At 36.4% G+C, this 15182-nt stretch overlaps 1 protein-coding gene across 4 annotated transcripts in view; it reads right to left on the bottom strand.

The window, feature by feature from the left end:
• Positions 1-15182, bottom strand: part of agap1 (ArfGAP with GTPase domain, ankyrin repeat and PH domain 1) — a 232623-nt gene that overhangs the window by 14781 nt on the left and 202660 nt on the right. The gene's annotated exons all lie outside the window — the stretch shown is intronic.

Raw genomic sequence — 15182 nt, 5'->3', positions numbered from 1 at the left:
TTTTCTTACATCTTGAATACCTTCAGTGTAAGTGTACATTTTTTAATATTTATTTAAGTTTTTATTTATTTATTATATTTTTACAAATAACAATAATTATTAATTCATAAGTATCTTTAGGTTTTCTGGGGGTAGTTATGGAAGTTTGTTTATACCACTAAAATGCGACTTTTTAATCACACAATTCGGATTTTTTTTCTCACAATCGAAGTTTACATCTCGCAATTCAGACTTCTTTTCAGATTTGTGAGATATAAACTCACAGTTGCAAGAAAAAATTCAGAATTGCAAGTTATAAACTCAATTGCTAAAAATAAAGTCAGAATTGTGCATTATAAACTCACGATTGTGAGATAAACTCACACTTTAGACTTTTTTTCCTCAGAATTGCGAGTTTATAAGTTTAACCTTTTCTGAAGTCAGAATTGCGAGATATAAACAATTCTGAGAAAAAAGTCAAAATTGCGCAATTATACCTTTTTTATTTTTTATTCAGTGGTGGAAACAAGCTTCCATAGGCAGTACCATAATACGTAAATAAGTATGAATCATGAGGGGGCCCTTCTGTAACAATTTCCTGTTTTTTCTTGCTATTGGTCATATCACATGATTTTGATTTGGACTTTATGCCCCACAAAATATCAATGAATTTTAAATACGGAAATTTAGATGTGAGATGTATTCAAGCCATTGCATGTATGAACTGAACGTTTAATGCATTTTTTGAATAAATAACTATATTCATTGACTATGATACAGTAAAATCATAAAATAATATGGGATCTCCTTCAAAAAGTAGTTATTTTAATAACATGAACATATGTTCATGTCAAACATATGTTAGTGTGACAGCTTCATTAGTGCGTTGCATTGCTGTTTTGGAAGGTTCACCTGAGAGGAAGGTGTGAAGTGAGACAGTAGAGCCTCATCGCCATTGGAATGCAACAGGCCGGTCACGGGGGAATTATCCGGAGTCTACATCAATCCCTTGTCAGGACGGTTTCCTGTTTGTGAGTGTGTATGTGCTTTGTGTTCTCCCTGGATGATCACTTTGTGGGCTTGTGTTTACCCACTTGCCAGCACTTCCTGTCCAGCTCAAAGCCAGCGGCTGTTTACCCAACACTGACAGGCGTCCGCTAATGCAGCCGCCCGTGACAGGACAGCCCTCCAGCTGCCACAGCCCCCAGAGATCCCCTACCCTAAACACACATCTCTGAACTTCTGCGAGAGTTCAGAGAGACCACATATCAGATGCTATCTACCTCGTGTAAGTGAGATCACCAATTTCAGGTTGGGCTGAGTAAAAGAAAAGAGAGAGAAATTCATAGAGAAGGGATCGACGTTGATGCTCTTTTCTTTCAGGCTAATTATACCACTAATTCAGCTCATTAGTGTCCTACTGACTCACAGGTAATGAACTCTGACAGGCTAAATCTGTCAAACAGACAGCGGAGCACATTTACCTGCGCATGTGCAGAAGCAGACGCACACAAGCTCATTCATCAGTGCTTTAACCCTTACCTACAGAGGTGCACACATATCTCAAGCACTTCTACATGTCTCAAATAAGCCTCCAGTGAACAATTACCAATCAGATTTTGTTAAGCGGTGGGATTTTCATCGGCTTCTGTTCACTATTGGCCAATAATCTTATAAACTGATCTCATGCTGACAACGCATAAAGATGCACGCCTGCCTGTCCAGCGTGGGTAAAATAATTATAATGCTGAAGGTGAGGTACAATTCCTTTATTAAATAACTTACAAAGTAATTTGAAAACTCTGTGAGACGCAATTTCACAAACGGCGTGAATGAATCACTACCCGCTCTCTATCTTTCCCTCTCAAAATGCACAAATGGCTTCACATCACCACATCGTGTCTGCACTATAAGAACTGCAGAGTCGACACAGGAATTGTCACTTGCACAAGTTTATAATTTGCATTTCTTCTAAAGTCTTGCCAGTTTTTAAAACACTCAGCACTCGCATAAGGCCGCCTCACAAACCAATTTGCGCTTAAATGGTCAAACACACACAAATTACCGTCTCGACGAGTATGCATGTAAAAACAGCTGGTTTTGTTGTGTAACTGCATGTGTAACAGGATATTGTATCTGTGCATTCGGTCTTAAAGTGACAGCAGCCTAATAATCCTGCTGCTGTCTCTGAATTTCTTCTGTCTTTTGTTGTTTGATTAACATTACTGACATTCACTGCTCTTGAATGACTAACTTTTTTAACCTTAATTGTAAGGATTAATCTGTATTTAATTTATTCAGGGAAGACTATCCTGTATTATTTTATATTTGAGTCCTTACTAAAGGGTTAGTTTACATGAAAATGAAATTTCTGTCATTAATTACTCACCCTCATGTCATCCAAACCCCTAAGACCTTCATTCATCTTCAGAACACAAATTAAGATATTTTTGATGAAATCCGAAGTTTTATATCCTCCATTGAAAGCAATAAAATTACCACATTCAATGTCCAGGAAAGTAGTAAAAACAAGGTTAAAATAGTCAACATGAATTCAGTGGTTCAACCTTAATGTTATGAAGTGACGAGAATACTTTTTTTGTGCAAAAACAAAACAAAAATAACTTTATTCAACAAATTCATCTCTCCTTTGTCATTCTGCTATTTCTGTTGCAGTGCTTCCAGGTTCTACATCAAAACAGCAGCTCAGTATTGGCCGACGCTGATCACGTGATCAGCATGATGCATGCATGTGATGCTGACGCAGGAGCCGGCCAATAATGAGCCACGTTGGGACGTAAACACGGAAGCGTTGCACTGCGCCAACTGCGTAACAGACTGACAGGGAAGAGGAAAATTGTTGAAAAAAGTTATTTTTGTTTTGTTTTTGCGCACAAAAAGTATTCTCATCACTTCATAACATTAAGGTTTAACCACTGCAGTCACGTTGACTATTTTAACCATGTTTTTACTACTTTTCTGGACCTTGAATGATCATAATTTCATTGCTTTCAATGGAGGATAAAAAAACCTCTTGGATTTCATCAAAATATCTTAATTTGTGTTCTGAAGAGGAACGAAGGTCGTACAGGTGTGGAAAGACATGAGGGTGAGTAATTAATGACAGAAATTTCATTTTTGTGTGAACTAACACTTTAAATATCTTTAACTTAAAACTTATTCCCCCCATTTTCAAAAATGAAATTCAGGCCCTGAATGAATGTCTGTAAAAATCCTGATTGGAGCATCCCTCTAAACAATTCTACATGATAAAAAAAAACACTTCAAATAGATCGGTATCCTGATCATATCGGCAGATACTGCTTCCTGTGATGAACAATTAGTGATCGGCTCCAAAAATCCTGATCGGAGCACCCTTAATACATACATGTCTCATTGTGTTACTGCATAGTGATGCCCAACATGATGAAAATGTTCTAAAACATCAATGACAAAGCATTCATGACGTGAATAAGGCCACAAAGGGACAATTTTATTCTGAGATCTCCTCTGTTCCCCCTCCACCCCCTTTTCTAACAAGGAAAAAACAAGGGCCTGAAATCAATTATCCTCTCTAGCCTAGTCGTTAGCTGCCCTTGGATAGACACAGATAATTAAGCTCAGCGCTTCTTTTAATATTACGGGCACTTAGCGATTCTGATTCTGACTGAGCTCTGGACTGCGCCACACTCAAATCAGTCCCACTGGAGGCAATGGGCCACACTCATATGAGGTTCCATTAACTGGATCAGAACGCTTCAGTGGCAGCATGCAAATGGGGGCCAAAGGGCAAAGAGAGACAAAAAAAAAAAAAAAAAAAGTATGCATGTGAGAGAGGGAGACAGAAAAGAAATGTGCTAAGCATCCGTAAAACCGCACAGGGCTTGATATTTGAGTATCTCTATCTGCTATGCTCCCGTGTATGATGGGAAACAGGATGTGAGGCAGGCGGGACTCGAACCCACATTCTAACCTGCGCAAGAACAAAGACTTCGACAAGCTGACATTCTTGTCTGGCTGTCACATTAACAGATTTAACAGTTCAAAAAGAAGTATTTAAACAAATAATGAAACTTGACATTTATACATAGTAGTGCTGTCAAAATTAGCACGATTAATTATTTTCAGTTTAATGCGTTAAAAATATTTAATGCAACATTCATTTTTCCTATTTAAATTTAGCTAGTAGTACATTATGATCACGCGCTTATTCACGTAAAACCATTCAAGTGCCACAAGACAAACGAGAACGAGCTTTCTGTGAATGTCATGTCATGTGACAGAAAGATGCGCGCCAGTATCAAGTTCTCTTTCGTGACTTAAACAATAACACACAGAATTATGCCAAAATGCCCATTTTGTGGAGTATCATCATAAGAGCAGTCTTAAATGAGTTCAATAACATCTTAAATGAACTTAAAGAGTAGTGAGAAAATGAGATGCACGTCATGTTCGGCAGTGGCAGCTCTTAAAGTGACAGCAGCCTAATAAACCAGTTCCTGTGAAGTCTGTCATTAATGTTCATCAAAGAACAAAGAACAGAGAAAATTGTAGCTTTAATAAGGATTAATCTATATTTCATTTATAATTTATGCATTGAAGACTGTAAAGTGTTTCAATTTCTGTATATTTCCACCTGTTAGACAGGTAAATATGACATTTATTATAATGGGTTTATGTGAAGATTGTTTTAAGTTCACTTAAATTAAAAGTAACTGTTGAAATTGATAGCTTTCAGTTATACTGTAATGTTGAATGTGCATAATTAATGTTTTTTTAAATAATTTTCATAGATTCATAAGTATCAGTGAAACTGACCTTCATTCATAAAAAGATGCAATTCAACAAATATTTAAATTAAAATATACTGTCTTTAAGTTGTTTCTACATTAATTTGGATAGTAACCGTAAAATTATTACAATATAAAAATATTAAAAACTCAAGTGTTTTTAATCACAGTTAATTACATAAAAAGTGTGCGATAAATTAGTTAATTTGTTAAATCGATTGACAGCACTAATATGTAGTTTTTAATGACCTGAATAAAAAAATACACATGAACGAGAGAAAGGGAGAGAGAGAGAGAGAAAAAAAAAAAAACACAAATACACATTATTTATTCTGTATTAAATTGGACAAAAAGGTAGACAATGTGATGATTCAGGCATTAAATGCCCTCTTGCTTCATATTATCAGTCCTCCTCATAATACGCCGTGCTCTGATTGGCTCTTGTCAGCCAGTTTAATGTCAATAGTAAATTGGAAGGCTTGTTAACCTAGTTGGGACATGATTACGGGCAATGGTAGGCAGTCATGTAAAAAATAATGTCTATTAGCCTAATCTAATCAAGAAGTCCTTTTACAGATGAATTAGAATGGGGCAGCCAATTATTTGAAACATTTGCACAGCGCTTTCTGTCAGTGAAAGAGAAAAAGAGAGGAGAAAGACAGCGACAGAGCTGTTTAACATTCAGGCCATGAGTTGGGCTCATATCACCGGTCTTCACACAGAGAAGAGGTCAGACGCTGACCAACGCAGGATCAGCTAGTTAATGCCGAAGAAATGGACCTCCTTGAAAGCCTGACGGCACTGACAGGAAAACGCTGGGAGAACAGAGAAAAAGTACACGACAGAAACAAGGTGTATGGCACATGCTGAAATTTAAAATGTGATTCTTCTTTCCTTTTCCACAAAGAGAAAGTTCAATGAGTAAAATTATGCGAGTAACTCATGGGGCATTAATAGTACGGCGCTCTCCGTCTACGTCTCGATCGGAGGAAGAATGAAGCCCAGCAGGTCTCCCCCAATCACCCCCCTCATCTGTCCCCAGGGCCCAATCTGATCTCAGCTTTGGGGACGCACACCTGCACCCCAGCCCAGATTAAGAGCCAGGTCTAATTTGAAATCTGTTAGCGCTGCCCTTTCAGAGACCGATATCTGGCCATAAAGAGGATCTTTTTTAGCCACTTACTGCTGAATTATTATAGGCCAGACATTGCTCATGATGACGCATGTGGTTACGGGAGTCAGGCGGTTTGTGGAGCTCAATAGCTCAGCTGTCTGAAGGAAGTAAGACCCTTAGAACAGACTACACTACAGTACAGGAGTGTACTCTTAAAAAAAAAAAAAAAATGCTGAGTTAAAAACAACCAAAGTTGGGTTGAAAATGGACAAACCCAGCAATTGGGTCGTGTAACCCAACGGTTGGGTTAAAAGTTTTATTTAACTCAACTATTGTTTAAAAATTACTAAATTTCTGGCTTAAAATGAACCCAAAATAGGTTGGAAATTAATCAGACGCATAATTACAAGAAATAACAATAATAATAAAAAGGTAATAAGCAATTTAATAAATGTTTATTATTTATTTTTTGAAAATAAACATATTAATAAATGTTCATTTCCAACATATTTGGGTTCAATTTTAATCAAGCAATACAGTAATTTTTAAACAGAAGTTAAAGTAGTTAAATAAAACTACCTAGCAGGTTGGGCAAACATTTAACCCAATTGCTGGGTTTGTCCATTTTCAACCCAACTTGGGTTGTTTTTAACCCAGCATTTTTAGAGTGTACTTTTTACAATATCTATTGTGTAACAGAGGTGTCACAACAACATACATAACCATGAAATATTGATATCATGTTAATTCTACACATACGATAATATCCTAAAAAAATCTAGCGCCAGTAACTACTGTATCTAGTTGACACTCCAACATAGTAGGTTACATTTTTGACCCTTCGCAAAGACCCGCCCCCCTTAGTTACTGTTGCCATGTCCAGAGCAAAGAGGACACTGACAACGCTTTACAGAAAAGGCAGAGCAGGTAACTTTTGATATGAAACATTCCAAATTTTGTCTATTTTTAAAAAAAAAAATAAATTCAAACAAATATAATTTTGTGGCTCTTTAATGTATAGTGACAGATTGCTGTAGTGCCTCAGTTCAAACGGCACGTGAACCGATCATCTCTTCCTACTAGTAATAAGCATGAATTAACATTAGAAGGTATGTTGTTTCAACCTCAGACAGACATCAATACACCATTTTTTAAGTTTAAGTTCACCAACATTCATTTATTAACTCTCCTGTCTGGTTCGTTTGATGGACAAAATAGCGGATTCAACGTCATGATTGATCAGATTGCCTGTCAATCAAACTCGTGGCGAAGGGTGAATGGACTAGGTGCACAAGATGGCGCCGGTGAGCTGCGGCGATGCGACTGTGCGCATGGTTATTTCCATCTTTTTTTTTAATTAAAGAGAAGATGGTGGTCTATCAGAGACGAAAGAAATCCTTGTTATATTATTGTGTAACGTTACCTCTGTGTGGAAATTCAACGAGATACACAGAGATACGCGATCTTTGACTTTTAGTCTTTCTCCTGTTGATTCTGCGGTTCAGGCTCAGCGGTGATCCACAGGGATCTCTTTATCCATACAAAACACTCAAGTATGTAATATATCTCCTGATTTTGTTTGACAGCTGGGTAACTAACGTCAAATGGCTCAAAAACTGCCTTCTTTTTCTGCGTGGAACAACTCATCATTCCATCATGGGAATATGATATGGACTGCTTGCTTTAGTAACTTTATTTGGTAACATTATTATCGCTAACTGTATTATTAGTAGCCAATGTAATTTAAATGCATAATTTTCAGTGTTTGTATTTCCCTTGTGCGTTTCTATTAATTACTGCATTTATTTAGTTCAAGTGAGACGAGAGCATCTGTTGCATAAGTCTCGTCTAACAACAGAAAACATTTTACTACGGGTAAAAAAAAAAAAAAAAAAAAATAAATAAATTATGCTACCTATATTAAACTTTTTGTGCTACAGTTAAATTAATTCACAGCCCTTGTTTTTATCTAAAAAGATAATTGATGGAAAGAAATCGTAAAGTAGCTCTGTGACCATATTGATGGAGCAATAGATGTATGTAGGTAAGTGAAAACATATGCTCAGAATTGAGAAATATGGGCAAACGTGTGAATGTTCACAAGGCATTTTATGCAGACAGCTCTAATCGTAGTTGTATATTTACATGCATTATTGTCATTGTATATGCGTATGCACCATGAGTTCGTTAATCTATTCTAACCCATGCATGCATGCATTTAAATGCCGATTGTACTATATATCTTAGTTGTTTTAGGTGATATGACAGATTCTTTAAACAACTGTAAGAGATCATGTTCGGCTTTCCCTGGCACTCTGCACCCGCATAAAGTGAAACCGGAAGTGTATAAGCGTACACTCACTGATTGAAAATCCAAAATGACGGCCCCGTGCAACTAGTCCATTCCACCTTAACATTGGTTAACACAAGTTATAAAAAGATGTTGCAGCGTGTAACTAAAACTGTCACATAATATCGGAGAAGACGAAAGTGAGAAACTTGACCCATACCTGAAAAAAATTTTTTTTTTTTTTTGGGGGGATTTCGTAAAACAGATCTGCAAATCAACACCCACCTCTATTATCCTGCAGATTTCACCATGGTAGAGAGAGTGAGCTAGTTAGCGAACCCTGAAAAGGGGAAATGTTACATATATGGTCTTAGTTGTGTTGTTAAAGCTCAGTTATCATGGAGTTGGATTTTATCTTTGTGTTTTTTTATTTTTCACTCTGGTCCCTCAACAAAACCGCAGGTTTTCTCCATTGGCTTTTGGATTATTGCAGAAAATAAGCACCATGACCAACAAAAGTTCTTACACCTTTTTTTCATTATGATAATCTTCACAAATTAACAACTTTCATGAATTTTGATGCCTAAACACACTCGGCAGAAGTAAAGTGACACTGAAACACTTCAATGTCACCACCATTAAGCTTCTGTCGTAGAATAAAATGTGAACAAAATACCTTGTGTAACCACAGACCTTATTTTAGGCATTTAATCAAAAACCCATTCAAAAAATCTAATGGCTTCGGGACAATGGAACCAGAAGTGCTAAAATAATCATTTTGGCCTGCTAAAAAGAGTCATCCTTGCCGCATTCCACTATTATTTTGAATGCAATAATCATGATATTGTGTTTTCTGCCATTGATTACACTCAGATAACATGGGAAAACAAGTATATCACTAACATGCACTTGGAACAAAGGGGTGTGTGAAACACACACAATGCATGTATTTCACACTTTAAGATATTCACGCTTGGTGACAGGCTGCGAAACGTTAGTGTGTTGCTGAGGGTTGGCAGTGTGAGATGCCAGCGAGCGCCACCCTCCCAATAAGTCACCACGAGGCGCAATTAGCAGAGCTGTCACTCCTACCCTGCCTGGGCCGCTAATACAGACCGGCACCGAGTGTGTGCGGCAGGGGAGAGGGGGCTCTGGTGTCCATGGCAGCACCACACTAATTAAAAAAATGAGACTGCAACATGGCCTAGCTGCCACCAAAGAGCACTCATGCCAAAACCTATCGCCTATGAGAGTGTGCGTGAATGTGTGTGTGTGTGTGTGGTCAAACAGTCCCAAAAATAAGCCCATAGCGGTGTCTTTGAGCGACCTCATAGAGTTTTAAAGGCAGTGAAGGTGTGAATTTATGCCAGGCAGTAAAAGGTTAATGGGTATATTTAGAGGTTCTCTCGGGCTCTATCATACGTAACGGCCAAGCAGCCCATGAGGCAACAGGAAGTAACTTTGCCTTTGCTTCAAAGCAAACAGTTCAATACAGAGAATGTATTTTAAGGCTCAATTATCATTCTGATGTTTATTTGCAGATTTTTTATTTTATTTTTGTTGAAGAACAATTTATGTCGGTACTGATATGTCTAGTTCTGAAAAGCATTTTTTTTTTAATGGAATGGCAGAAAATAGCACTATTAACTGACAGTTATCACTGATTTAAGTGTCCTGAAATATCAGCTATTTCTCTGTGACAGTCCTAGGATCAATACACCGCAAAAAAAGGGATTTTTAAACAGATTTTTTTTTTTACTCTTAATCCAATAACCGATAAATAGACAACATTACAATTTGTGTACATGAATTAAAACTAAAAGACTAAAAAGTAAAATCAATTGTTGTAAAGGGTCAATCTATCTCAAGTGGTCCAATGGAGGTTGCCTGATCATTTTTCCTATACTGTAATAAATGTTCCCACCAACCCCCAAACCTTGCAAATTTTAATAAAAAAAATAAATAAATAATAATTAAAATGAATAAATAATAGGCCCAGACTCCCCAGACACTTTTTTGTTGATGTTTTGAGTTTGACTTTTGCTGTAAATCATCAAATTATCTAATGTCTGCTTGTTCCTTTGATCCAGAACAGGAAAGATCCCTTTCCTACACTCTAAAAACATGTTGGGTTAAATATGGACAAACTCAGTGATTGGGTCGTTTTAACTCAGTGATTGGGATGTTTTAACCCAGAGATTGGGTCATTTTAACCCAGAGATTGTGTCGTTGTGGTTGTTTTAACCCAGAGAATGGGTTGTTTTAACCCATCTGAATGGGTTGTTTTAACCCACTGAATGGGTTATTTTAACTCCCGCGATTGGGTTGTTTTAACCCAGCAGTTGGGTTAAATGTTTGCCCAACATGCTGGGCAGTTTTATTTAACTCAACTGTTGTTTAAAAATGACTGTATTGCTTGCTTAAAATGAACCCAAAATATGTTAGAAATTAACATTTATTCAATGTTTAATAAATGGACATTTATTAATAAGTTTAATGAATAATAATTAAACAAACATTTATTAAATTGATTATTAATAAATGTTCACCTTTTTGATTATTATTGTTTCGTCTAGTAATCATGTGTCTGATTTTTAATTTCCAGCCTATTTTGGGTTCATTTTAAGCCAGACATATAGTCATTTTTAAACAATAGTTGGGTTACAACCCAATTGCTGGGTTTGTCCAATTTCAACCCAACTTGGGTTGTTTTTAACTCAGCATTTTTTAATTTCCTCAAGACAGCCGCTGTGGTTAAACAGCGCTTAAAATACAACTGTATCCTTGTAGGATGGGGTTTTGGAAAGAGGAGACATGTCCAAATCAGTAAGTGTAGTTTTAGAACAACTAACATGCAGCACCTTTAATTCAACTCTTGACATTCTCTTAAAAGACGATTAACAGTGAGAGCTGGGAGAAGAGGCAGAGGCTAAATGCTAAACAAAACCATACAGACACAGCTGGGTCAAGAAGAAAAAAGGGCAAGAGAGAGATGCTGAAAGCAGCAAACTACTTCTCTTGTCGGATCCAGGTGGGCTGTCTGGGAGTGATCACTCCAAAACATAATTCCAGCCTGCAGATCGAGGAATGATCCATGTGGAGAAAGAGGTGTGGAAGACAACGTGTCTCTTCCCCCTTACCTCCAGCTCACACCCCCCAAACAGGCCCCTAATTGAAAGACGAGAGTAGCCCAGACCTTGACAGGCGGGAGGTCAGTCTAATTGCTGCTGGCCATATTTAACATTAAGATAATCAGCCCATTAATTACCCTTTGGATCATTAAATCAGTCGCTTGCAAAATGAAATTTCGAGCTCTATTACTCACTTGAGAGACCACGAGGGAGGGTTTTCATTTATCAGCCACCAATCCTGGATGCAGAGCGCACACACACCAATGCCCGAGCCGTTCACCAGGACACACGCTTGCTGAGCATCAGCTTTTAGTGACAACAAGACAGCGCTTCAAACAGACCCAAGGCTGAGACATGCTAATCGAGAAAGCCATGAAATTCACACAAATCAAATGCAAATCACGTCAACAAAACGGCATTTTCCAAGTAAAGACAGTATACATTAAATTACATTCTGTTTTCAGATCTGACACACTCGCTACAGTCAAATGTGCTTTATCCAATCAGATTGAAGTCATTTGGATGGTTACAAGCTAAATCAATTCAAACGCCCAGTGAAGGATGGGAAGGCAGCAAATTACACGCAACAGAGCACTGACAAAATCACATGCGCACACAATAACGGGGTGACTAAGTAGTCTTTAAAACGTGAGTCGAATTCTACACGATTCTCAGTGATTTTACATTTATTCATTAGGTTTTTATGACTTTTATCGGGTTTCTCAACTAGGCTTCATGAACCCCTAGAGTTCCATGAGGGAACTGCAGGAAGTTTGTAAGATTCTGATAGAAATGCAATTCTGAATTCAATTAAAAAGGATAATAAATTATATACTTTTTAAAAATATATTTTTATAATTTAATTATATATATATATATATATATATATATATATATATATATATATATATATAAATAATGAAAAAAATAATCAAATAATAATAGTACTTTTCATAATAATAATACTTTTTTTCCCCCTAATACATTTCAAAATGTAATTTATTCCTGTGATCAAAGCTGAATTTTCAGCAGCCATTACCTCAGTCTTTTGTGCCACATGATCCTTCAGATATTATTCAGATTTGGTGCTCAAGATACATTTCTTATTATGATCAATGCAATTTTAAAAGAATTTTCTAGAGAAATCTTAGTTTTTTTGTTACAATGTACTTATTGTGTTCATGTTGCATTGCAAAACACTTGTGCTGCTACTGAGGTGGATACGGGTAAGGCTGGGGACAGGTTTAGTGGTATGGGTAGGATCAACGGTGTAATTATAGCTGTAATTACATGCAGGTAATTATAATAACACAAGTACAATGTAAAAACATGTATGTACATAAGTGCATTGTATCAAATGATTAATTTATCAATGTTAGCACATGGTAAAGACACTTAGCGGGAGATCATAATTAATTGCACACTTATTATAGTGGAATTAAGAATACAGCATTTATCTTGTTTAACACTTTAATTTTGTCATCATTTACTTTATCCAGCAAAGTAAACCATCAGATTGAAGGGTGATTCTCACAAAACTATTTTCTGCAAACAAATTTAGGTGTCTTTCCAAAAAAGGACACTTGGAGACACCAAATAACCAAATGATAAAAGGAGGAGTCCATATAATTGAGAAATTTATGCACACCAAAAGCAGCCAAGACAAAAATAAAATAGATAACTCACAGTGTACAGTATGTGTACAGCAGAGAGCTTGTTTACATTTTAGACAAGTCAAGTTGCGATACCAAACAGGACCACATGGAGATGCCAAAAACCACTTTGACCTGACTGCATATACTACAGTACAGGATCCATTCTGAATTACTAAACAGCAACAAACATGACAAATCAAAATCAAAACATTATTCCGAATATGTGTGGAAACAACATGAATGTACTGAAATATCTGTGCATAAATACAAAGTGCGATCAGTGCGTTGAGAGCGCACATACACAACATCAATATAATCAACATAAATCACGCGTTCTTACTGTACGACTCCTGTAACTCACCGCAATAGTCTTTACCTTGATTGCAATCCTCATCTATCCAAACTTTACTAGCAAGACGCTGGTTTGCTTTATCATCTGGCCATACAGTGGTGGGAAGTTCTGATGTTCCGTATAGTCTTTATTTCACACAGCGAGATGCATGAGGGCTCACGCTCTTCAGAAACAAACACAGAATATGACAGAGCTCGTGTTTCAAAGCGAAACTCACTGGGATGAATAATAGAATTAACCCTTAAATGCATGACTGTTTAGCCAATCATTCTTACATAATCGGGTCGTTATCGACCCGGATCAATATCTAACACGGAAGGATCTCTACCTGTCGTGATAATATAAAACTCCTCTTATATTAGAGAAACAATTACAGAAGAATAAAATAAATCGTATTTTGTTACCTTTTGGAACTTGAAAGGGCTCCGTTTGTGCAGATGTTTTATGCCATCACCACTGTCCTCGTCAGAGCTCATTTCACAGTAAATTCAGCAGCAGTAAATTTGAGGTCATGAATATGAGCTCATTTGCAATCTCAAACGTATTCTCAAAACTATATAATTTTCAAGATCTTTAAAATCAATATTTTGATCGCTAACAGCCTCACAAGATCCATCCAGTAACAATTACGGTCATATTTGATTCTGTACTTGTTTTGCAGTAAATTGCTGAGCCATTTCATGTTGTTATTATTATTTCGTTTTCTGTCTAAATGAGTCGTCACTTCAGCATTGTGTATCAGACATTGCCACCTTGTGGAATAAAGGTGAATTGCACGTATTCCGTCATCAAAGATTAAATTATTATTGTGTGGAAAAATATACATACACTCATACACACCTCGGGTCGTTTGTGACCCTAAACAATTTTTACAAAAAATGAATACAAAAATAGGCATTATTTTATAATTTTATGATTTTTTTCTTGTTATATTCTTTATAATGAATTGATTGAGGAATACCAAGAAGGTTGATGTCTAACTTTAAAAAATTAACGAGGAGGAGGATAGTGAATGACGTCCCGGGTCACTAAAGACCCGAGGTATGCATTTAAGGGTTAAAGGTGCTTGAAGATGCTCAGTGTGATAAAATCCAGATTTCTAAGCTCATCTAATGGCGTGATGTAAATAATGTTAATGATGCAATTTCATGTGCTTCAGTGATTTATTTGCGTTATTTGCGATTAATTCAAAAAGGATTTATATATTAGTGATTTTGAAGTGATTTTTGAAGAAAATGATATTCAACATTATTTAGGGGACTTTTTCAAGTAAATAATTGGAATACTGTAGGAATATTGTATATTCCTAATTAGGGTTGCAAAGGGGCGGAAAGTTTCCGGTGAATTTCCGGAAACTTTCCACAGGAACTTAACCTGGGGAATTTGTTATTATCATTGTTGGAAACAGTTGTGTTAGCATATTAGAATGATTTCTGAAGATTTGATACTTCAGAAATCATTCTAATATGTTAACAACTGTTTCCAACAATGATAATAACAAATAAGTATCAAATCAGCATCATGTGACACTGAAGACTGGAGAAATTATGCTGAAAATTCAGCTTTGATCACAGGAGTAAATATTTTTATGTATATAAATTATTATACCATTATTTTAATTGTAGTTATGTTTCACAATATTATAGTTTTTTCTGTATTTTTGATCAAATGTGCATGTTATGGACTGGGGTGCATGCAGGGGGTGTGGCCTCAATAGCCCTACAGTAAGTAGTGTGCTGTGTGAGGAATGTGTAGGGTAAAAATTAAACTAAAATTGCATTAAATATGGTTGTTTTAACCAAAATTATGTAGCTAGATGTTTTTTTCAACTACATTTAAGTACCCTGTTATAGGCTTACCTGCAATTTTGC

Source organism: Chanodichthys erythropterus, chromosome 21, assembly GCF_024489055.1.
Source record: "Chanodichthys erythropterus isolate Z2021 chromosome 21, ASM2448905v1, whole genome shotgun sequence".
Taxonomy (NCBI): domain Eukaryota; kingdom Metazoa; phylum Chordata; class Actinopteri; order Cypriniformes; family Xenocyprididae; genus Chanodichthys; species Chanodichthys erythropterus.
Note: the sequence above shows the minus strand (reverse complement) of the source record. Positions and strands in the feature narration are given on the sequence as shown.